General features: G+C 37.2%; 1 long non-coding RNA gene across 1 annotated transcript in view; it reads right to left on the bottom strand.

Annotated features, from left to right (window-relative positions):
- Positions 1 to 13,337: 13,337 nt before the first annotated feature.
- Positions 13,338 to 26,197, bottom strand: part of LOC145514133 (uncharacterized) — a 263,897-nt gene continuing 251,037 nt past the window's right edge. The window contains exons 8-9 of the long non-coding RNA XR_014059857.1: positions 17,100 to 17,227; positions 13,338 to 14,570 (exon numbers count right to left, since the gene is read on the bottom strand). This is a non-coding gene — a long non-coding RNA (uncharacterized LOC145514133). The remainder of the gene's footprint in view (positions 14,571 to 17,099; positions 17,228 to 26,197) is intronic.

Below are 26,197 nucleotides of genomic sequence, written 5' to 3'. Positions count from 1 at the left end.
AAGTGTTCTCCACAGCCCAGAACACTCAGAGAGAGTCACAGATTTGGGTAGAGAAGAGAAGGGGGAGGGAGGAGATAGAGGTGATCTGGGGGAGAAAAGGAGAGTCAAAGGGGGGAGAGAGCAATCAAGCCAGTAATCACACTCCTAAGTAAAACTGGGTACTGAAGATTGGATTCTTAAAGGTACAAAATTGATAACAAATACCAAAACGCAAAGATTAAAAATCTAGAGTAGAGATTAGACTCTCAAAAATGCAATGTTAAAAAAAAACCAAAACAAAATCACAAAAATTATAAAATATATATATATATGAAATTTGCTTTAATAATAGGGTCTTTTTTTGCAAGGTAATAGTACGTTATAACAATGAAAATTAAAGGAGTAAAAAAGAACTTAAAAATAAAAAAAATTAAAAACAATAAAAGTAAAATATATCTAGGAATTTCTCTGGAGCTGTTGAGGGCAGTGCAGGGTCAGTTCAGTTTCAGATATTTCCTTGTTCCAGCTTATACTTCTCAAGGTCTATAGGCCCCTTCCAATGTAGTCAGTGCTAACTGCAGAGTTTTAATCTGTTGCACCTGTCACTTCCAAAGTGGTTCCCTCTTCTTTGTTTATTTTGGATTCCTCTTTTTGCAAGTCTTTTCAGTGTCTAATTTCTGCCCTGACACAAGGGGGTGAAGGTGGTCACTTATTTAGGCTCACTTGTTCAGTTGTGCTATGGGGAGGGAGAACACTGCAAACAAATATCACTGGCATGTGTGGGGAGTGCTTGCAGTGTCTGGGTCACACTGGGTTTGCCCCTGTTCACGGTGTGTGTGCTTTCCCAGTCTACACTGCTCAGGACCCAGGTTGCTCTGCAAGGGAACTGTCTAAAAGAGGCCCAGAGTTGCGTGCGCTTCCCAGGTCTAAGCCACTCAGGTTCTGGTTCTTGGGTACTCCACAAAGGCACAGACTCGGTTGGGCCTGCTTTTTGTGCCCTTCCTAGTTCCAAGCAGCTCAGGTGACCAGGTGTTGGACAAGTACACTCTCTGAGGTGGGTGGTGTGTCTTATCACCTCCCTGGTCCCTAGTGGCTGTATTATGAAATAGGTTGAAGTTCATATGATAGTCCATTCAATGGAAAGGGAGTCAAAGGAGGTCTCCATGTTAGCTTGAAACCCACAGCTCTGGAGCAATAATAGTAAGCACAAAATTAGATTGCTTGATGACTATGCCTAGCATAGTTGGAAACCATTAGCTTTGAGTACTGAAAGGGAAGCTCCATTATGTACTGGTCATCCACCCTCATTGAATTCTATGGGTTTCTTTAACAGCCTCAGCTTCAATGAATCAACCAAAGTTCTGGCATAAAGTCAGGAGTAGTTCCAAAACAAATTCTAAAATACATATTATTGTATATAAACAAGTGCAGAAGTTTTTTAAATTGGAAAAGTAAAATGAAAAGTGGAGCTATTGTACCATGTTACAAAATTGTGAAAATTAAAGAATGCAAACCAGTGTTCGTGTAAAATACCATTTAAATAATATGTTAATTCTGGCTCTTGTCATAATTCTATTGCAAAAGTCAGTGAACAGTTTTTCAAAGGTGATCTTCAATATTTATTAAGCCTATAAGCAAATGACATTGTGTTTTAATTTCCTAATTTTCTTTTTAGGAATTTTGCTTTGACTATATTTCTTATATTAACACACAAATTATTGAATTAAATGTTTCTGACCCACAACAACTTTTAGTCATAGTATTTTGTGGTCGTTCAGTCACTCAGTTGTGTCTGACTCTTTGTTACCCCATGGAATACAGCATGCCAGCTTTCCCTGTCCTTCACTATCTCCTGTAGTTTGCTCAAACTCATATCCATTGAGTCAATGATGCTGTCCAACTATCTCATCCTCTGTTGCCCATTCTTCTGCCCTCAATCTTTCCCAGCATCAAGATCTTTTCCAAAGAGTCAGCTCTTTGCAACAGGTGGCCAAAGTATTGGAGCTTAGGCTTCAGTATCAGTCCTCCCAATGAATATTCAGGGTTGATTTCCTTTAGGATTGATTGGCTTGATTGCTATGTAAGCAGAATCAAATAGATGTATCTGATTATTGAAAGTGAAGTGAAAGTATTAGTCACTTAGTTGTGTCCCACTCTTTGTGACCCAATGGACTGTAGCCTGCCAGTCTCCTCTGTCTATGGAATTCTTCAGGCAAGAATACTGGAGTGGGTTGCTATTCCCTTCTTCAGGGGATCGTCCCAATCCAGGGATCAAACCCAGGTCTCCTGCATTGCAGGCAGATTTCTTACCATCTGAGCCACCAGGATTATTATCTATCATAAATATCAGTTTTTATTTGGGCTATAACAGAGGAATATATAATTAACACTATAAATGAAAAGTTAAATAACAAACAACATATATTGAAGACAATCCTAAAACTATGTATGGATAAATCACTCCTCCACTGAAGCTTTTAAAAATTTCCTATGTAATATAAAAATTAAAATACTAGAAAATAATTAGAAAATGAAATTTTAGAACTAAATAAGCAAGTCCTAGGGTAAGTGAGTTAAAATATATATGTCTAATCATCCATGTAAATCACTGGAATAATATGTGTAGGGAGAAATCTCATATTTTGAAAGGCCAGCTTCAAATGAGTGCACAAAGAGAAACTAATACTACAAAGCGAAAACTGGAAGACAACAGTTCCCACTGGGATGATGTCGGCTAGAGTATGTTAAATAAGACAATAAAGTTAAAGAAGCTCTTGTAAAGTTCTTAGACAAGGATAAATGTGTTTATCAGTGGTCAGCAATGAACTTTGATGTGTCTGGAATGAGCTGAGACATCATGTATAAAACATTAGGATCAACAATGCAGTATACTAGATTTTTGGTGTTCTTTCATTGTTACATTGCAATGTTCCTTGAATATGTTGAACAAATCTATTAATCATTGCTGCTGAGAGGGCCATTCTACCAGACATGTGGAAGCCTGGATGACTTCTTCCTCTGGCTAATGCAAATAGAATTATACCCAGTAAACAAATCAACTTTTACAATTTCCCTTTAATAAATAGTAGAGACTTATTGAAATATAAACTTAGCAGAGGTTTTGTATTATTCTGAATAGATAACAAAAAATGTCAACTTGAATATATTCACTAGGCATCTACTCTGAGGAATTTTTGAATAAAACAAATGGGTGTGAACATGAATTGTCAAATACAAAGCTTTATTCAAACATTAGTCATGTATTGTAAAAAGCTTCAGTGGTTACTGACCCTTGGGCAGTGGACAGTATGTTTGAATGTAGATGTCAAGATGACATAGTCTGTATTATCGAAAGCCTTAATGAGTAATCAGAGAGACATACACATTAATCAACGATTGAGAGAGCTTGTGGGACTTCCCTGGTGGTCCAGTGGCTAAGACTCTCCTGGGGACCTGGGTTCAATTCCTGGTCAGGGAACTAGATTCCACATGCCACAACTAAGACCTGGTGCAGCCAAACAAAGAAATACTTAAAAAATTGAGAGAGCTTATGAAAAGTGTTGTGAGAGAAGTGTGCAAAGGGTGCCCCGGGATACAGAGAAGTGTCTATATTGGGCTTGGGGTGAGGGAAAGCTTCTTTGGAGAGGAGAGACTGCTTTAGGAGTTACAGTCATAGATAACTGGGTATAAGCATTGTGAGTTAATACCAAAATTTCTGAAATGAATATTTCCATGTCATAGTGATACTTACTTAACCATGAATATTGGAACCTGTTGCTTCAATTACACTTCCCAATTTTACCTTTTTAAAAGCAAGAAGATTCATGGACTCATTAAAATCCTACATGGAGTAAGAAGGCACTTGCAGCTGGACTATGTATAAAAGTCAGCAACTGTAGGAAACATCTATGCTGCCTTATCTGGGGCCCCTTCAGATTACAACTCCATTTAGAGCTCAGACTTTCCCATTTTGCCTAAACAACCAGTAATCCATGCCCCAACTCACCCCTTCCCATCATACACAACACTTAACACTAAATTTTTCTTCAAAGAAAACCTTAGAACTGAGATGATTCTACTTCCAGTTTGCCTTGAGGAATGCTAGTTAACCCTGGGATGTTCCAGCCAAAGTATTAATAAAAACACCTCACTTTCTCCTCTGGGAAATCTTGATTTAGTCAAAAACACTATATGGCCACTCCATGCAAAATTAAGTTGAATTCCTGCCCATTATGTAGTCTCCAGGATTCTGGGGAAAAAAATAAATGCGTCGTCACACTCTTCTGTTTTTGTTCTGCTGTGCTCCTCAACTACTGGACCAATTCATTGTTCTGAGGCTTACCACTGGTATTTTATTTTCTTCTAATCTAATGCCAGTGACCCAATCTCCACAATAGTAATAAATAATATATAATATGCTAAGAGCATTCGGGTTTGCCTTAGGATAGCAATCCAGTGAACTGTTTACAAGTAGTAAAGATGGATTTTACAATGATGATACAGCTTAATCCTCCATCTATATGAATTAAAAATGACACAATATTATCCTTTAGGCTGTTACATAGAATTTAGTGTTATGCCTGAAAACAGAAATAAAGGGGGCTATTTCAATGTCTTCTCCTCAGAGCACTGTCATAAACTACATTTTAGTACCATGTTTTTATGTACATAACTGCAAGAGAGAAATAAAGTAGTAAAAGATAAGACTGCAAGTTATTAGGATGAACAAAAAAGGAAAACTTGCCATGGAGATTATATATACACACACATATATATAACATTCATCAGAAATGTAAATATGCATATATTGCACAATTGGTATGTTTTGGAATGCGTGCATGCTCAGTCACTTCAGTGTGTCCTACTCTTTTTGACCCTATGGATTGTAGCACTCCAGGTTCCACTGACCATGGGACTCTCTAGGCAAGAATATTGGAGCGGGTTGCCACTTTCCCCTGCAGAGGATGTTCCCAACCCAGAGACTGAACCTGCATCTCTTATACCTCTGCATTGGCAAGTGGGTTCTTTACCACTTGCACCACCTGGGAAGCCCATATTTTAGAATAAGAGTATCTAAACTTATCCATGTAATTTCTGGTTCTTAGTATTCTACATGTACAAAAATATATTTTTTAATCTCAATAAATGTGAAAAGTAGGTGATAGTTAATATAGGGAAACTAAAAATGAGAAAAATAAATGATTTGCCCAAGATCACAGAATTTGTAAGTTGTGGGACAGAACATTCAATTTCCAGACTGTATTTCTAACTACCATAAGTATGATAATCTTCATAGTAAATACTTGGAGTATGATACACAAACAAAAATGTACAGGTCAATGATTTTGTAAAACTGATAGAAAAAAAAACAAATATATTTGCTTTTCCAGTATCCCAAATAAGAATGAACACTATCTGCACCAGAGAAATTCTGCTTATATTCATCCTTGGTTATGTCTAACTGTACCTAGATATAATTAATAGATTAGTCTTGTCAAGTTTTTTTATATTGATGTATAATTGATTTACAATGTTGTATTAATTTCTGGTATACAGCAAAGCGACTCAGTTTATATACATATATACGTTCTTATTTTATGAAAATACTCTTTTCTATTATGGTTTGTCTCAGAAGATTGGATACCATTGCCTGTGCTATACAGTAGGATGTTGTTTATCCATTCTAAATGTAATAGTTTGCATCTGCTAACCCCAGCCTTCCACTCGATCCCTCCCCTCAAGCGCCTCCCCCTTGGCAACCACAAGTCTGTTCTCTATGTCCATGAATCTATTTCTGTTTCATAGATAGGTTCATTTATGTCATAGATTCCACATATAAGTGATATCATACGATATATGTCTTTCTCTGACTTACTTCACATAGTATGATAATCGCTAGTTGCATCCATGTTGTTGCAAATTGCATTAAAATGGCTTTTAGTTTTTTAACTTTATAAAATGGAATTGAATCAATTGTAACTTTTTTTTTTCTTAACATTGTTTGTGAAAATCATCCATTTTGTGTATAACAACCAGGGGTGTTCAGGTTCCAGGGTATTCCATGTACATTTTGGTAGTTCCGTATCTGAGAAAGATGGAGATAAATTAGGACCCTAATTAGACCTGGGATTAGAACTTAATAGGAAAGGGGGAGAAATAAGGAAAGAGAAGATATTAGCCTAACAGGAACATGTTCATATTCCTGGGTGGTATGCTCCACCCCTGGTGGTGGTGGTATAGTTGAGAAGTCATATCTGACTCCTGCAACCCCATGGACTGGAGCCCACCAGTTTCCTCTGTTCATGAGATTTCACAGGCAAGAATACTGGAGTGGGTTCCGATTTCCTTCTCCATGCCACCTGCCCCACTGTAAGAATTCAAACTGTGTACATTTAAGCATGCAAGCAGCAGTGCCCTACAGGCTACTGATGCTCAAGAAAGAAGACTAGAATGGAAAAATAACCCCCCAAATCTGGAGTTCTTAAATGTTGCTTTGGTTTTTGCTTTTCATAGGGGGGTAGATTTTGTGACTTGTAGAATAGTTCTGGCCAGAGGGTTTGCAGGAAAAGGAGTAGTGGATGCCAGGTAATCCAGCTGCTTCTTTGAGCATTTCCTTGTGCTCCTCACTGGGTACAGGTGGCAGTGATAAAACCAACTGTCAGTGGCTCTGGCAGAGGCTGGAGGGGGTGTGAAAGAAGCCTGAAAGGCAGGGCACCTCCAGGATAATCTCCAGGATAATTAGTGATTGTGCCACACAAAGATCCATTCTTTGGTTTTATGATTTCACTCTTTAAGACAACTCAATCAGTGGATTCATGTAGTATTTGTCTCCTCTAACACTGGCTTATTTCAATCATCATAATGTCCTCGATTTCATCCATATGCAGAATTTCCTTCTTTTATTATTGCTGAAAAATATGCATATATATATGTCATATTTTTTTCATCACCTTGAAGGACACAAGTTGTTTCCTTATCTTGGGTATTGTGAATAATGCTACAATGAATATGGGAGTACAAATATCTCTTTGAGATACTTTTATTTCCTTTGGATATATATGCAGAAGTGGAACTGCTAAATCATATGGTATTTCTACATTGAATTTTTGAGGAATCTCAATACTATTTTCCATAATGACTGTACCAATATTTTATCAATACTTCTTAAAACATACTATCTGTTAGTCTATACACTGATCTGGCAATATTTAACTCCAGAAACTAGATGTCTAATGTGTGAAAATGTCACCAGGAATTTTTATCTAAATTCCAGCTCTCTGTTCCTAATTTTCATACTTAAATGCCATATAAAAGCAAATAGCTTCTGAGAGAGTAAGCTCAGGGAACCAGCACTTCATAATTCAGTATTCATTTTCCTCCTGTCAAGAGGAACTCAACCGGTCACTAAGTGAGTTTTATGAAATAATTCACCAAATATGATCTAAAAAAAGTTCTCATACTTTACTTGTCAAACACTTCATTTTGCTAGGGTGACTTTGTGATCTTTAGAAGCAATACATTTACAGATTATTGATGCTCAATAGTGCTTGATGCTATGGAAGCACATATGTTAGTCTTGTCAAGTATAAAAACCTTATAACTAAATAGTATATGTGGCAAGATGGTGTTGGCTTCCCATCATGGGTGTCATATGCAGCTCTATTGGAAAACCAGGGCTTTCAACTTTGAGAGAAAATAAAGCAATCAAATTGTCAGGAGATCACTCCAAGTTATCTCACCCTGTATAGATACAACCCTATCTTAACATCATTTGTAACAGCCACTAATCTAATGCACAACTAAATCATCACCAAGGCAGCAACTTCTCAAAGGGAAAATAAATTCTCTTTCCTGAAGAGCTGTGCAATACCTGAATATTGAATTGGAAAGATAAAAGAAATGAACGAGTTAAAGAGCATCTAGAAGGAAACCTAACAAGGCAATAAAGGAAAGCAGAGTTTATTTGAGAAATATTAGGAGCCCTTTGAGACACTGATTGAAAGGTAAGCAAATGCTAAATCCTGTGCTCCAAGGCAGAAAAGCTGATTTAGTACTAAAGACTTATGTCAAGGGCTGGTAATGGTAAAAAGTGAGGAATCTCAACATTAGAAAAAGAAAGGAGGAAAGAACATTTTCAAAGGTAAAGTAAGTGGGGAAACATATAAAGATGAAGTATTGTGCAGTAGGTATAATACAAGACCTTAGATTACATTGAAGTATTCTTAAAACACAAAGAAATTTGGGACCTAGATTGACTTTAGATATCCTAATCTAAAATTTTTTTTATTATTTTATAGATAAAGGCAACACATCCTCAAGAGAATATATTACTCCTTGAGGCACTAGAACTAAAATATATCAATAACATGATTGAGACCACAATTGACCCAGAATACTTGGTCATACTTTTAACCTGAAAAATTTATTATCATTCTTTTTGAGTTATCTTATGTATCTTCTCCTCTTTGACAGCTAGATATGCTACTCTTTTTGACACCACTATAACCAGATGATATTTTGTATTTGACTTCTGATATTGCTTAATACTATATTGTTTACTTTCAAAAGACTGCTTGCACCTTGAAGTCCAGAGTTGGTTTATTAATCTTTGATTTTGCTAGAATCCGACATCATATGTGACACATAGCAAGTGAGCAAGACATTTGTTAAATTTCTACATCTGTTATTATTTAATTTCTGTTTAATTTCGTATATTGGACCCAGGTGAGCCACTTCAGGTTTGCTGACTCCATCAACAACTTGGGCCTTGGCAGCTTCTTGGAGACCTGTTGGTTACTGCCTCAGCGCTATCACTGCTGGCTCTCGGCCACACTTTAAGTGAAGGCTAGTCATCTTCAGGGAGTCTAACCATCAGGCACTTAGAGAAGCTAATGGTCTCTCTTACTACTTCTGAGTTATGATGAATTCTCCCAAAATGGGGCATGAAATCTGGCTTCTATAGTAGATGCTCCAAGGTATCAGGCAACATAAGCTGTAAACGAAGTTGAGGGATAAGATGAATGCCTAGATGAATGCCTCTTGAAATAAAATATGGAGATGAGAAGAGGCTGACAGTAAATTTTTCTTCTTTCCTTTCCCTGAGGGACTGTTCTATGGCACAGTGGTTCCACATGACCTGTTGGGAAAAAAACACAGCACTTTTTTGTGATGCTCTTGGCCAGCTTGGGAACACATCATCTTGTATTTGCTTTCCATTCTTCCCTACTTTATTTCCCTTCTCTCCCTAGATCTTGTTGCTCTAGATTATACCTCCCAATAAACCTTAGTATATATATGTTTGCCACAGGTATTTTCCAGGGAACTTCATCTATGAGAATTTCAATCTGTAATGGTTCTTGTCATTTGAGCTTCGTGAAATTTATGACAAGTTAGTGATATGTCACAATTCAAAGTGACCCCTTTGTAATTTTCTTCATAAGATGTCAGTTGGATTTTAGTCAAGGTTTTCTTAAAATGGGGATGAACAAACCCTTAAAAGTTTTTTATGTTCTGTTGGATTTCATTTTATTCCTAAAAAAAATAAGTATAAATATGTGATCATTATTCGTTGTTCTTAATTGGAAAATAAAATATATTTCAGATTGTCTCCCCAAAACTATAAAGAGTGATTCACTACTTCACTATTTTAATCTTCTTGAAAAAGGTAATACATTGCTTGAAGCATGAATGCCATGTTTATTGAAATAAGTTGTCTCATGGAATCATATTGTTTTGTTTTGTTTTTTCAACAAGTACTCCTGCAGTTTGTAACTTATTTATATTGAAGTCTTGCAACATAGCCCACGGCTGTACAAAGGGAGATGGTGACGAAGGTATCTTATCGTATCCTGTATAGTCTTTGTCACTTCTCAGTCTTTGACAGTTTCATCCTTATAACCTTTAACTCCAGCTTCCATTCTCACTTTCTACAGAGTGCCCCTCCTAATTCTCCTCTGTAGAGATTTTGAAGCTACCACTGGCAAGAAGACTAAGCCCTGACTCCCACTTATCTCATTTAAACAATAAGAAAGGGTGCTTTGCAAATAAGATAGCTGTAAGAATTCAATGAGATAAAATATATGAAGATTTTTTAAAACTATACAGTATAATATAATAATATTATTTTATGGAGTTCTTAGATCTTCTAAGTGTGTGTGTGTGTGTGCTCAGTCATATCTGATTCTCTGCAACCCTATGGATGGCAGTTCATCAGGCTCCTCTCTCTATGGAATTTTCCAGGCAAGAATCCTGGAGTGGGTTGCCATTTCCTACTCCAGGAGACCTTCCCAAACCAGCGATCAAACCTGTGTCGCTTGCATTTCCTGCTTTGGCAGGCAGACTCTTTACCACTATGCCACCTGGAAAGCCCACTTGGTTCTTCTAAGTTCTTTATCTACCCTTCCAGTATCATTTCATTAACTCTCAAGTATTCAGTCATCTGTAATATGCCATAGAATTAAAAATGTGTCTCTCAAGATATCTTTACTTCACAATCCACAGAAATCTAAAGCACTTGCTTAAAACAAAGGTAATTATATTTTCATCCACGTTGCCCCTCCATCTCCTCACTTTTTGTTCCAGTGAAAAACCCTGGGTATCACTCTTGTCACAATTCTCTCTCACCACCTCTCTCTCTCATATAATCAATCACCAAGTCCTGTCAACACTACCTTACATATAGATTTCAAATCTGGACATTTATCTCCATCCTTGTGGTTTCTATCATATTTCATGCCATGATGAATCAAACCCAACTATTACAACATTCTTCTAAATTTTCTCCACAAGATATTTGAGGGATTATCTTAAACACACATATGCATCACTCTCCCTGCTAAAAACTACCCTTTAATAATATCAAACTCTTATATAATACTTAACATATGCCAGGCACCATTATAAGCTGCTTAAATATCACACTTTATGTAGTTTTCTTGACTATGTGGAGTAGGTACTACTGTCTTTTTTTTAAACTGGTCAACAAACTAAAGCACATAAATAACTTGGTGAAGGACACAGAGAGCAATTAAAGTGAACAAAGTGAGGATTCCAAATCAGACTGTATCCACATGCACTATTCAATAAAGTAGCCATACATTTATAGGTGCACATGTATGTGTGTGCATGTGTAGTGTATACATTTGTTGTTCATTTACTAAGTCATGTCCGACTCTGCAACCCCATGGACTTCTCTGTCCTGCACTGTCTCCCTGAGTTTGCTCAAATTCATGTCCATTGAGTCCCTGATGCTATCTAACCATCTCATCCTTTGCTGACCCCTTCTCCTTTGCCCTCAGTCTTTCCCAGCATCAGGGTCTTTCCCAATGAGTCAGCTCTTCGCATCAGGTGGCCAAAGAATTGGAGCTTTGGCTTTAGTATCAGTCCTTTCAATGAATATTCAGGGTGGATTTCCTTTAGGATTGACTAGTTTGATCTCCTTGCTGTCCAAGGAATTCTCAGGAGCCTCCTCCAGCACCACAATTCAAAAGCCTCAACTGTTTGGTTTTCAGCCTTCTTCATGGTCCAACCATTCACATCTGTACATCACTACTGGAAAAACCATTGCTTTAACTATTTAAACAGTTTAAACCACTGCTTTAACCATTGCTCTAACTGCCTACAGATTTTTGTAGGCAAAGTGATGTCTCTGTTTTTTAATATGCTGTCTAAGTTTGTCAATATATACATAACTATATGCATATATGTATATATTGAAATATATATGTATGTGTATATATACATTGTTGCTCTAAGGACTCATATCACACACACACACACACACACACACACACACACACACACATATATATAAATGATGGATTGTGACAGTAGTTTTTATGCCAGGTAATATAGTCAACTCTACATCATATATTTTCCAGTCATCCCTCTACCAAGAATGCAAAAATGAGTTTTTAGTTTTTCTATGTATATGTTATTCTCTTTTACTAATACAAGATTTAATTATTTAAAAAATTAACATGAAATCATCTGTAAAGAATGAGCCCATGATTTTCATTCAATATTTCAATCAGTCATCATAACAACATTGTTAAAGTTGGCACTTTTATCTACATGTTACAGATGAGGAATCTGAGAAGGAAAGTTAGCTCTCCATAGGTAACAGAACTAGAAATGTTAATATAAGATTCAAGAATGTGGTTTCAATACTTGTACTTGCTTTTGCTATTTGCTAAACATCATTTTAGCTTTGTTTTAGAAAGTTTTGATTTCTAAATTCATCTTTTTATTTTATTAAAAAGACTTATTGTACTTATAAGGTGGTATTTTTAATTATTGGGCTTCTCAATATAATACTTTTAAAGTTTAATGTTTGTATTATTTGTAGCTTATTTTATTGCTAGTATTTTTATACCTTTTTTTTTTTTACAAATAAAAGTACTTTAATAGGCATTAGCAATAACAAATAATATAGGAAGAGAGAAAATGGAAAAAAGTAAGAAAGTATATTGAGGCTTCCCTAGTAGCTCAGCAGTAAAGAATCTGCCTGCTGTACAGGAGACGCAGGAGACACAGGTTTGATCCTTGGGTTGGGAAGATCCCCTGGAGTATGCCATGGCAATCCACTCCAGTATTCTTGCCTGGAAAATCCCTTGGACAGAGAAGCCTAGTGGGCTACAGTCCATAGGGTCACAAAGAGTTGGACACAACTGATGTGAGCATGCATACAAGAAATTATATTACTCCACTAGTCCAGGGAAAAACCTATTATCTAGATCTGCACTCTTCAATGTGGTAGCCACTACCTACGGCAGCTATTGAGCATGTGAAATGTGGCTAGTCCAAAATTGTGGATTGTGAAGTATTGGTATACATAGGTCATTAAATGTACCATTGATCATATTTATATGATTTATTTAGATTACATGTTGAAAAGATAGTATTTTAGACCTATTGAATTAAATAAAACATATCATTAAAACATATAATTTTAATAATTATATATTGATGCTTTTGAATTACGCTGGAGAAGACTCTTGAGAGTCCCTTGGACTGCAAGTAGATCAAACTAGTCAATCCTAAAGGAAATCAACCCTGAATATTCATTGGAAGGGCTAATGCTGAAGCTGAAGCTCCAAAACTTTGACCACCTGATACAAAGAGCTGACTCATTTGAAAAACCCTGATGCTGGGAAAGATTGAAGGCAAAAGGAGAAGGGGTCAGCAGAGGATGAGATGGTTCGATAGCATCACTGACCAATGGACATGAGTTTGAGCAAAATCCAGGAGATAGTGAAGGACAAGGAAGCCTGACATGTTGCAGTCCATGGGGTCAAAAAGAGTCAGACACAACTTAGCAACTGAACAACAACAACAATTATTAAAATAATTTTCACCTGTTTGTTTTTACTATTTTTTAATGTGGTTACTAGAAAACTTTAAATCACAACTGTGGTTGCATTTATGGCTTGCAATCTCCTCTTATTGACAGTGCTCACTAGATTAAGAAAGTTAAGCTGACATATCAATATTTATTAACAACGATTTTTAGAGGATAAAGGGAAACTGAGTCATTCTAGAGCAACTCCTTTATTAAGAGATGGTAAAAGCTAACTCCAGAGGGGTTAGCTTTGACCAGATGACATTGATAGTTAAGGAAGAATCGTTTTGATGAAACTCAAAGCAATCTCTTCAGTGGAAAATATTTCTCTTCTGGTTATTTGTTATCACAGATCATCTCTTCTACATTTTGATCTCACAGTTCTGAAGTGGAAAGACTCCCAGGCTTGCCAAGTGGCTTCTTATTATCTAATAGCAATGGGAAGGGGTTTTCGGTGAAGAGAGATTGGGAAAAAGGAAGACAAATTCTGCTTCTGTTCTTTGTTGTAGTATAGACTCGCAATAGCAGTAGGGGTAGAATGTGACCTCAAGACTACGTCCAGTGGCTGTGGCTCCAGCTGTGTCACAGGTGGTTTAGATTCCTGCATCCTCATCTAGAGGTGTGAGTAGGTTTCTGATATCTGGATGTCACCAGATGCAAGGCCTTGGGAGGCGAAGTGTGTGCTGAATATGAAAATCAAATGGACAACAATGGCTTTAACATTATGAGGTGTTCTGGACATTTTTAGTTGCATTGTAAGCTTACAGAAAAAAGAATCAACCTCAGGGCTTTAATATTAAGCCCAAGGCAGAGTCAGAACGCCAACTAGCTTCTAATCACATATCTTCTGTAGACATGGGGCTAAAATAGCTGGAAAATGAAATGTCAAAGTTAATGTTGAGGGTTTCAGAATTAAAACATTTGTTTGAATTTTTTTACGTGTCTTTGGTGAAAATTAGTGCGTTACCTTGGAGAAAGCAATGGCACTCCACTCCAGTACTCTTGCCTGGAAAATCCCATGGATGGAGGAGCCTGGTAGGCTACCGTCCATGGGGTCACTAAGAGTCGTACACGACTGAGCGACTTCACTTTCACTTTTCACTTTCATGCATTGGAGAAGGAAATGGCAACCCACTCCAGTATTCTTGCCTCAAGAATCCCAGGGACGGTGGAGCCTGATGGGCTGCTGTCTGTGGGGTTGCACAGAGTCGGACGTGACTGAAGCAACTTAGCAGTAGCAGCAGTGCATTACCTGGAAAGCAGTGGAACCCAGTGAGTAGAAAGGTAACTGGGTGGATTCTGGTGACTGACCATCTTGGAATGCTAAATCCCTCCTATGACTCTCTTGTCAGCAAAAGCAGACTCTCTTGCCTTTTTTGAGGAGAATACATTTTCATTGTGTTTCAGTTATCTTGTGCTACATAATAAACATACCCCCAAGTTAGTGATTTAAAATTACTATGATTTATTATTTGTCATGATTTAGTGGGGTAATAGTCTGGATTGGTCTTGACAGAAATCATTCATGCAGCTGCAAGCATTTGGTGACTCACTTGAAACTAGAGGGTCCAGATGGCCTCGTTCACATCTGAAAGTTGATACTGGCTGCCAGTTAGGGAAACAAGATTCTTCCCCATGTGTTTCTCATCCTAGATGGGGTTAGCATGGTAGTCTCAGGATCCCAGGAAAGTTAGAACTGAGCTAAAAGTCTTCCTAATGTCTACAGAATGTAGAACTAACACAAGACCAAAGATGCTATATTATATTTGTCAAAAAACATGATGCCAGTCCAGTTTTAAGGGGATAAAAACTAAAATTGTCAGTCCTACTGGGAGCATTAGCAACATCACTTTGCAAGAGATGATGAATATATGTCGGCATGCATCACTGAGACTATTATGATAATGAGGAAGCACGTCGTGGAATACCTCATCTGAGGTAGCTGACTTAGAGGATGGTGGTTATTCCTGTGAAGATACAGCCTTGGCTTCTGCCACACTAGGATCCATTATTTCAATGACAGCATTCCCTATTTTCTTTCCCTGCCTAAGAGGATAGCAGAGCTTCTCAAGGATGCTGTCACTCCTCAACAATGAATTTTTCAATGTGTTAGTGTAGAGAAAGCCCTTGAGTTCATTCCTTAATCAACACTTATCTTGTTCCTACAATCACTGTGTGCTAACTTGCCAATATGAAAGGCCAATGCCGACACTTTGGTATGGTACCATATCCTGGGCAGACCAGTCAGTCACTCTGTGGCTACTTGGTTACACTGTCCCTTTTATTATGAATGGATTAATAGAAGCGCATTTTGCAAATAGATTTGTCTCTTTTCCTCACAAACCTTCTATTATGGCCACTCTCCATGGGTTTAAGGAATGGCCTATTTATCTTCACCATTCCACACAACTTTGCTTCCATTCAAGGAACTCAAACTCATTGAATTCACTGGCTTTACTATGTATCCGCTCACTCAGAAGCAGCTGGCATGATAAAATCATGGAATGACCTAATGAAGCTTTCATTAAAGTGCCAGTTAGGAGGCAAAGCCCTGTGAAGTTGGGAAGTAGTCTTAGAAGATGCAATATTTGTTTTGAATTGTCAAATAAAATGTAATACTTTTTCTCCAGTTGCCAGAATATACATATTCAAGAATCAACTGGGAAACTTAGAGTCAATCTTCTCATTATTACAATAATAATACATTTGTAGAATTTTTGCTTTTCATCCTACAGAATTTCCATTTTCCACTACTGAGTTCTATTGCTTTAATGTTTTAGTTGTAAGGGAGGAATGCTTCCACCAGGGGATGAATCAATGTTTCCCCTGAAATGTAAGTTTGATATCCTTTTGTCACTGAAACTATTAATAGTAGGCAAAGTCTGGGGATACTATACTGACTGGAGTGACTCATAAATACTCTACAGGAAAAATTGAACTGCAAACATATGTGGAGAACTCAGAGATTCCTTGGGGTAACCCTTTTGACTTCCATGTCCAGAATGGTAGACAGAGTAAACAATAAATGCAGGACCAGTGGTGGAAGAAGACAATTGTGTATAACTACTGAGGAGGTCTTATGACCGATTACAGATATAAGGATTCTAATAATTTACATTTCTGCTGTCCTCATTGTTATATAACTACTTTTCCTTTCCTTTTCATCCCTTCCCTTCCCTATAAAGACCTGGGTGGCTTCCCTTGTGGCAAAAAAAAAAAAAAAAAAAAAAGAGCTGGGTGGTGGTGAAGTTTTACTACCCTATGTAATTATCATATACATTAATGAATACTCCAGGGAAATGATGACAGAACTATAAAACATTACCAGAAATAACATTACCAAGAGATGGGTACAATTAGTGATAGATCTTAGTTTATCTCCCTTTTGGGAAGATAGGAGAACATTTGTTTTTACTAAGAATAGTTTGTAACCCCTGAGGTAGCAAGTGACATTTATATTTTTGTGCCATATATAAAGGTTAAACATACAAGTCAATATATGTATGATTTCAAATTGTTTAGAAGCATATGCATGGATAAAAGTAGACAAAGGGGTGGGACTTTTCTGGCAGTGCAGTGGTTAAGACTTGGCCTTCCAATGCAGGGGGTGCGGGTTCCATCCGAAGCTAGGATGCATTGGGGCCAAAAAACCAAAACATAAAATAGAAGCAATATTGTAACAAACTCAATAAAGACTGTAAAATTAGTCCACATTAAAAAAAAAAAATCTTAAAAGAAAAGTTGACAAAGGGCTGTACTGAGCTGGCTGTATGTATCTTACCTGTTCACTTGTCCTTTTACATTTGACACTGAACTATTACAGCTGAAAGTCTGCAAGCTGCATTTCCCAGACTCCCTTCAGCTTTCTGATGTTCTGTCAGTGTCACACCCTGGCAGGTAATTTGAAAGCTGGAAGAATGGAGAAGTTTGGCTCAGACAGCAGTGATAGATGCTGGTCATTGCTAATGTTGCTACAGGATAGGTGAGACACTGTGGCTGAGAATTCCATGAGTCCCATCATAGTTGAACTTTGGTGCTTGCTTCCAGCTCTGCTCTCTGTGGAGCTCTACCAGCTTCAGCCCTTGTACAGCTGCCCTCCAGCAGCAGGCAGTAGGTGCTGCTTCATGGATTCTAGTCCAGTGGCATTAATAGCTTTCTGAACTCAAGGTAACAATATATAATCCTTTTTGTTCTGCCAGCACCTCTCCCTTTCCCTAAAGCAGTGTCTTTCTAACATTGTAACCAATTTCCTGTTTCACTTGCCTTTGTTTGAAATAGGTTCAGTTCAGTTCAGCTCAGTCGCTCAGTCCTGTCCGACTCTTTGCGACCCTATGAACCACAGCACGCCAGGCCTTCCTGTCCATCACCAGCTCCCGGAGTCCACCCAAACCCGTGTCCATCGAGTTGGTGATGCCATCTAATCATCGTCTCATCCTCTGTCATCCCCTTCTCCTCCTGCCCTCAATCTTTCCCAGCATCAGGGTCTTTTCAAATGAGTCAGCTCTTCTCATCAGGTGGCCAAAGTATTAGAGTTTCAGTTTCAACATCAGTCTTTCCAATGAACACCCAGGACTGATCTCCTTTAGGATGGACTGGTTGGATCTCCTTGCAGTCCAAGGGACTCGCAAGAGTCTTCTCCAACACCACAGTTCAAAAGCATCAATTCTTTGGTGTAGCATGTTTCTAATTTCCTAGCTACACCTTGATGGATATAATTTCTAAATCATAAAATCATGTTTACATTGAAAGAAAAGCACAAATTATAATCAAATCATTTATACCTGATAGAATCAGTATATCATTTTAAAAATGCCAAAACATGCTCAAGAAAAGAATAGACTTGATAGACCAATATTTGATGCATGCATGAGAAACTTGGATGCCCCTAACTTCCCATAAGTAAACATCCTTCATTCTTAGGTGAAAGTGAGTAAGTTTATTTATTTATTTTTTAATATAGATACTGCCAATATAAACTTTGTCTTCACTGCATGGGTTTAAGGAGAATGTTAAAATCCTCAGTAGTAGAACTACTCAAAATGGGATCTGCAAACCAGTGCCCGTCTGCAGACTATTTCTAACCTGTGAGGAAATAGCTTATTTCAGAATGGAATTAAACATACTCTAGCCTTCATAATTGGAGAAGGAAATGGCAACTCACTCCAGTGTTCTTGCCTGGAGAATCCCAGGGACGGAGGAGCCTGGTGGGCTGCCATCTAAGGGGTCACACAGAGTTGGACACGACTGAAGCGACTTAGCAGCAGCAGCAGCTAGCCTTCATAGATGGGCTCCGTTGGTGGCTCAGTGGTAAAGAATCCTTCTATGATACAGAAGATGCTGGAGACCCAGGTTCAATCCCTGGGTTGGGAAGATACCCGGGAGGATGGGAACCCATTCCAGTACTCTTTCCTGGAGAATCCCACAGACAGAGGAGACTGGCAGGCTGCAGTCCAAAGGGTCACATAGAGTTGGACATGTCTGAAGAGACTTAGCATACGTGCATCCTTCACAGACAGTCTCTCTCTCCCCTCGAAATATTAGTGAAATAATCAATTTACATTTGTTGTAAGCTCCGAACCTCCCAGAACAGTGAAAATCAGTTCATAAACTAGTGACTAGGCCTATTATCTAAAAAGGGAATTAAATTTTGGTATCACTGAAATAGCAAAAGGTAGAACATAGGCAGGTTTCCTATTAGAAAAAAATTCTTTTATATATGTATATATATTCTCTTTTTGGAAAAAAATAATAAGTGCACAATGAAATGTTCAATGACTTACCCCTGAAAATAAACTAGTATCTTAAAACCATACGCTTAAGTGATCAGATTCCAGTCCATAACAGTCATCTTCACTATTCTACAAGGAACAGAAATGATTTGATAAAGAGGTAGATACTCAAGAAAAAAAGATTTAAATGTCACTTTCTTAAAAAGACAGTGAAAAAATGATTTGATTTCATAGAAAATGAAACAAAAGGATATGAAAAATAAAAACTGAGAACAAGGTTGAAGGAGCTATTTTTTTACTCAAACATTTCTGTACTTAGAATGGGGTGAAAGAATGGACAGGATATTTAGAAAAGAATGAAGAACTTTAAGTACTAGAATCAGGGAGAATCTTTATGGTGTATTATAATACAATAAAAACAAATCAGAATTTAAGTGGATTATTATTTTTTATATTCTATTATAGTGGAAGATTCCTACTCACAATTTAAATAAATTATCTTGATCACATGTCAAGTCATTTCTCTAGAAACAAAGAAATACCAATATTATATTCTGTATAAGGTAAACTGTTGGGAATACAGTATCACAGTTGAGTAAAAGCAAATTTTCCTAACATATTTGATGTTTGTGTTGTCCCTTTGTACTCATAAGTTCTTTTTCTGAAAATTTGTTCCAGATGTTAACTACAAATGAAGCCTGTAATTCTTAAATAATTTCAGCCTATTCTATAAGCTCAAATAAATAAGGCTTTTGATTTAAGATTGTTTAATCTCAAAGAGACCAGTATAGAAAACTGATTAGAAATATGGATGTAGTGGCATTCAAAAAGAAATTCTATTCATTTCCAAAGCTAAGCAATGACATTTCTCAAAAGATGGCCTCATGATGTGAAATGGAATCAAAGAAATAACTACATTCCTTTGAATTTAAGTGAGCTTTTAAATCAGAGGGTAAGGGTATCAAAAACTGTTCTTTGTGAAAGAATGAATATGAGCCAATACTAATTTTACATCTCTCTCTCAGGAAACTTTAATGTTTAAAGTGAAAAGAAAAATGAAGCTCTCCTCATGTTTTAAAATTAAAATTCATACTGACAAAAATATTTTATTGGAAAGTCTGTGTTTTACTGCCAAGTTAATTTGGTTCCAAAGAATAACAACAACAATAATGACTGCAAAAACTGACAACATTTATTGAGTGCATACTATATGCCAGGCATTCCTTTCATACATTTTGCACGTATTAATCCTCAAAGCAACACTGAACAATTATCACCATTTTACAGAAAAAGAAATAAAATAATGAACATTTATCCTAGAAATCACTGAGTTATATTCTTCTAGAAATTGACTGCCAAAAAATGTAGCTTCCCTTCCTCAGAATTAGAATGATGTGATACATAAAAAAATAAAATGTATATGCTTCTAAAAGACTTTAACATAATAGAGCTGTTAAATTGAGACATGAAAGAAAATCTAAATAATAGAAAGAAGTATATGTATTTTTGGAATTAATACCAGAAAATATTTTCTTTCATGCAAATACATACTCTACAGATAGCTAGAATTGATGCATGCCTTAAAAAAAAATTTAAAAAAGACTTTCAGTGAGTGTCAAATTAGAAATAGAAAATAAATCTATTTCATAAAAGAATAATTTAACCACATTAAATCTATTACAAGACCATGAAATATTTTTATGTTTAGACATTAAATTTACTATATTTCCAAGCATTTGTAGCAGAAATGTAAATGAAGGATGATGTCATTCTAATTTTCTCAGGAAAGCCAAATCACACAAAATAAACTAGTTTCTAGTTTTAACCCTTAAAACAAGTATCTCTGGGAACATTTACGTCAGAATGACAGAAGCATAGATTTGCAGACCTGCTTCCCAGTGAAGAAACCATTAACTGGTGAAAATTACTTAAAAATAAAAACAACAGAAACAACCATTCAAAAATCTCTGAACTGTCACAAAGGAATAGAACAAATGAAAATCATTGAATCATGAAAATCTACTATATCTCTGTAAGAACAGCTAGTGCATCAGACGAGAGCCATGACCTTTTCCTTCTGCTCCCCAGTTCAGCATGATAGAATCTCCACCTTAGGAGAGGTGACAAGAGACAAGGCTCTTTCTCTCCTCAGCTCCCTGTCAAAGACTAGTATCTCACCAGGAAAAGCAGGTTGCCAGAATTTCTCAGTCTTTCCATGCTTGTTTCTCAGAAGCTAAATTCAGTGTGTTTGGCCACATATGTCAGACTCCATTCTTCCACCCCATGCTCATTCATAAGGCAGAGACTCTACCACAGGCACCACAAGCCAAGAAAAATGAGGCTCCAGTATTCTTACCTGGATTTCTTACCATATGAAGGTTCCACACAGGAGAGGCAAGCTGGGAAGACCAGAGGATACTGCTCCTACTCAACACCCTGCTCAAGATGTAGGGATGTCACTCCATGAGACTGGCCACTGTCTTGCCCCTAGCTCTGGGAGAGTGAATCAGAAATTTTGCTCAAGGGAAATGATGTCATAGGAACAGAATGCACTGAATCTCACCCCAAAGGATTCAACTTTATTAGAGCAGAGCAAGAGGAATTTCAAGCCTAAGGGCCTCTCAAACACAATAGAGATTTAGGTGATAAGCAACTAAGAGGAGGCTGGTAGCTCTTGGAGCTCAAAAAGCTAAACTGCTAGTTTATAAGAGAAAACCATTGACCAGGGAATGATATAGCTAAAAACTGCCATCTGGGGTCAGAACAAATCCCACAGAATGACTTCAAAACCTACTCCTGCAATGGAGTCAACATTTAATTGGACCAGATTGTGAAATCATTTATGCTTCAGAGAAATGTTAGAAAAAAAGAGAAAGAAACCAGCTGGAAAATATGAGGGGCTTAGCCCATTTTGAAATAATCAATGTATCAAGGAGAAATCATATGTTAGAAATTAATATAAAAATAGAAAATTAGAAAATACTTTGGGATAAATGAAAATAAAGACATACTATATCATCAATTGATGAACAGATCAATAAACTGTGGTGTATTCATGAAATAGAACAGTATTTATCAATAAAAATGTGATTAAGTATTCATACATGCTGCATCATGAGTGAACCTTGAAAACATGCTAAGTGAAAGCAGCCAGTCACTAAAGACCATATTGTGTGATTCTGTGTATATGAAGTGGCCATAGTACGGAAACATATTGACACAGAAAGAGGATGAGTAGTTGCCACATGTGTTGGAGATGTTGAGGGAAATGAGGAGTGATTGCTAAGCTTTTTTGGGGGGGTAATAAAAACATTCTAAAATTTATTGTGATAATGATTCCATGATTGTGTTTATATTCAAAAATGCTCAATTTTATACTTAAATGTCTGAATAATATGTTTTAGAATAACTGTACAAGAGCAATATTGAATTAAATATCTAAATTTTACATAGTATAGATGTTATCAACAATACACAATTTGTGGCCTACTGAAGCTTATTTTTAAACAAATGCACTGAATCAAGTAAGATTTTGTAGTTAAAATCTAGACATTGTAAGAAACATAATGAAAGTAAAGCAGTGGATTTTTGCTTTTAAATGTTTAATACTGTTAAATGAATTGCAGAAGAATATTATGTTTATCCTCATCATCCTAGAAATTATCCTTTTTATTATTTTTCTAGGACTTCACTAGAATTTCATAAATTACAGTAAATATTCATATTTCTTCTGCGTATTTGAGATAAGAAAGCCTTCCTCAGTGATCAATGCAAAGAAATAGAAGAAAACAATAGAATGGGAAAGATTAGAGATACCAAGGGAATATTTCTTGCAATGATGGGCACAATAAAGGACAGAAATGGTATGGGCATAACAGAAGGAGAAGATATTAAGAAGAGGTGGCAAGAATACACAGAAGAACTATACACAAAAGATCTTCATGACCCAGATAACCATGATGGTATGATCACTCACCTAGAGCCAGACATCTTGGAAGGTGAAGTCAAGTGGGCCTTAGGAAGCATCACTATGAACAAAGCTTATGGAGGTGATGGAATTCCAGTTGAGCTATTTCAAATCCTAAAAGGTGATGATGTGAAAGTGGTACACTCGATATGCCAGCAAATTTGGAAAACTCAGCAGTAGCCACAGGACTGGAAAAGGTCAGTTTTCATTCCAATCCCCAAAAAAGGCAATGCCAAAGAATGTTCAAACTACCACACAATTGCACTCATCTCACACGCTAGCAAAGTAATGCTCAAACTTCTCCAAGTCAGGCTTCAACAGTACAGGAACCGTGAAGTTCCAGATGTTCAAGCTGGTTTTAGAAAAGCCAGAGGAACCAGAAATCAAATTGCCAACATCCACTGGATCATCAAAAAAGCAAGAGATTTCCAGAAAAACATCATCTACTTCTGCTTTATTGACTATGCCAAAGCTTTTCACTGTGTGGATCACAACAAATTGTGGAACATTCTTCAAGAGATGTGAATACCAGACCATCTGATCTGCCTCCTGAGAAATCTGTATGCAGTTTAGGAAGCAGCAGTTAGAACTGGACATGGAACAACAGACTGGTTCCAAATCAGGAAAGGAATAGGTCAAGGCTGTATATTGTCACCCTGCTTGTTTAATTTATATGCAGAGTACATCATGAGAAATTCTGGACTGGATGAAACACAAGCTGGAATCAAGATTGCCGGGAGAAATATCAATAAACTCAGATATGCAGATGACACCACCCTTATGGCAGAAAGCGAAGAACTGAAGAGCCTCTTGATGAAAGTGAAAGAGGAGGGTGAAAAAGTTGGCTTAAAACTCAACATTCAGAATACTAAGATCATGGCAGATGGTCCCATCACTTCATGGCAAATAGACGGAGAAACAGTGGAAACGGTGAACGATTTTATTTTTGGGGCTCCAAATCACTGCAGATGGTGACTCCAGCCATGAAAGGGAAGGAATATTGGAGTGGGTAGCCTATCCCTTCTCCAGCGGATCTTCCTGACCCAGGAATCAAACCAGGGTCTCCTGCATTGCAGGCAGATTCTTTACCAACTGAGCTATCAGGGAAGCCCCCCTCCTTAAATAGGAACATACCCTGAATGCTCTAACCATGGTTTAAAGATAATGCACAACTGTCACTTCATCCAGTATTCAACTAATGAGAAAATCTACTGTGAGTTTAGACCTGAACAATAATTAGCTCCACCTTGGGGTTATTTAAAATTACCATAGAATATGTAATGTTTGTATCTCAAGATGTATTCAAATATGGAAGTAGAGTTCTCAAATTAGAAAGATGAAGAAAGGAACTGAGATATTCTGCAACCATTCTTTGGTTTACAATTCAAGCAGACAATCTGTATTTTGAACATTATGCTGGATGAGATAACCTTCCGCGCAAGACAGTACTAAGATTTTCAATAAAAGTACAGGCTGTAAACAAAAATATGATGGTAAATTCAAGCACTGGGCCAAAAACTGGGAGATGAAAAATAGAAATAACAGAAGGTGAAAGAAGAAAAATCCAGAGTGAGCCATAAAAGATCCTGGTGTCTAAGTATCTTTATAGAACTAAGCATTTTCACCTACTTTTTACTAAAGAAGCACTGCAAGCTTGCTATTTTAGAGTTTCATGCAATCTTTGTTTGATGGTTCAATATTTATGGTTAAATTTATTGAAGAAGGAAATGGTAACTCACTCCAGTATTCTTGCCTGGAAATTCTTTGAACAGAGGAGTCTGGTGGGCTACAGTCCATGGGGTCGCAAAGTGTTGGACACAACTTAGAGACTGAGCACACACAGCACATTAATGGAAAATGGATGCAAAGGAACAATGCTTTAGATCTTATTCCTTTATTTGAGGACTTTATCCATCTCTACTTATTGTACCTACCGTCCTGCCCTGGTGCCAGTAGAACTAGGAAATGTCAAAACAGGTATGAAGGATCCTGAGAATAGCAAGCTAATGGCTGACTTCCTCTGGCCTTGCCTGAGGGGTTGCAGGACTGCAGAAGGAAGCTGCATTCACATGGGTATCACTCACTCATCACTGAGGGAGAGGGATACCAGATGCAATGTTCCACAATGATTAACCCAAGACAGAGTAACTCTCCATAAGTGCCATCATCTATGTTGTTTCCAAAAATTCACATGTACCTCAAAAAGGGCTAAGAGGAGAGGGTGAACTAACAGAAATGTGATTTTAGCCATATGTAGGGATTTTTGAATAGAAAAAAGATCAAAGTCTTCAGTGGTGTGTGCCAGCACAGTGATCAAAAAGACTAGTTGAGTCCACTCACATCCCAGCTGTTACCAACTTGATGGACCAAACTGTACCTTGTAACTGCTGTAAAAATTACCTATATACCCAGACAACCTCTCAGAAAGGAGGAGGTAGAGAAGAGATGAGAGGTGAGCATGTGAGAGAGAGCATAACTAGGAATTATCTGAAATAAACAGCCAAATAAAACAGATTAGTTACATTCAAATGATGCTAATATCATTAACTGGCAAGTTTAAATGTGTTTCTCCTACATTCCCTATCAACCATCATGGCATATTTAAAAGGAAAGGTTAGTTTGATCATAAAAAATAAAGCATATTTTCTGAGCATGGAGTAGTAAATGTAGTAGATTTGCCATCACATTACATTTAAATATTTTGTATTTCTTAATGCTGATTCAAACATACTAAATAAATCCTATGATATCTTTAAAGGCACTTAAGTAAAGAAACCCTCTGGTTATTTCTGTATATAGATATCTGGACTGGGGATATCTGATCTGATTATTGAAGCCTCTAGCAATATCAAGGCTTCCCTGGTGGCTCAGCGGTAAAGAATGCTCCTGCAGTGCAGGAGACACAGGAGACTTGTGTTTGATCGCTGAGGGGGGAAGATCCTCTGGAGGAGGGCATGGCAACCCACTCCAGTATTCTTGCCTGGAGAATCCCATGGACATAGGAGCCTGGCGGGCTATAGTCCAAAAGGTCACACAGAGTCAGACACTACTGAAGCGACTGACGCTAGCCGTATCCAGCTAAATTTCCATTTTGCCAAGTTGGATAGTTTTTCCCTCTCATTCTCAATAAGAGCTTTTTCAAACATTCTTCATTTTCCTTAACTCAGAGCCCACAATAGCTAT

This window comes from Giraffa tippelskirchi, chromosome 7 (genome assembly GCF_054371585.1).
Source record: "Giraffa tippelskirchi isolate mGirTip1 chromosome 7, T2T-mGirTip1v1.2.pri, whole genome shotgun sequence".
In the NCBI taxonomy this organism is placed as follows: Eukaryota; Metazoa; Chordata; class Mammalia; order Artiodactyla; family Giraffidae; genus Giraffa; species Giraffa tippelskirchi.
Note: the sequence above shows the minus strand (reverse complement) of the source record. Positions and strands in the feature narration are given on the sequence as shown.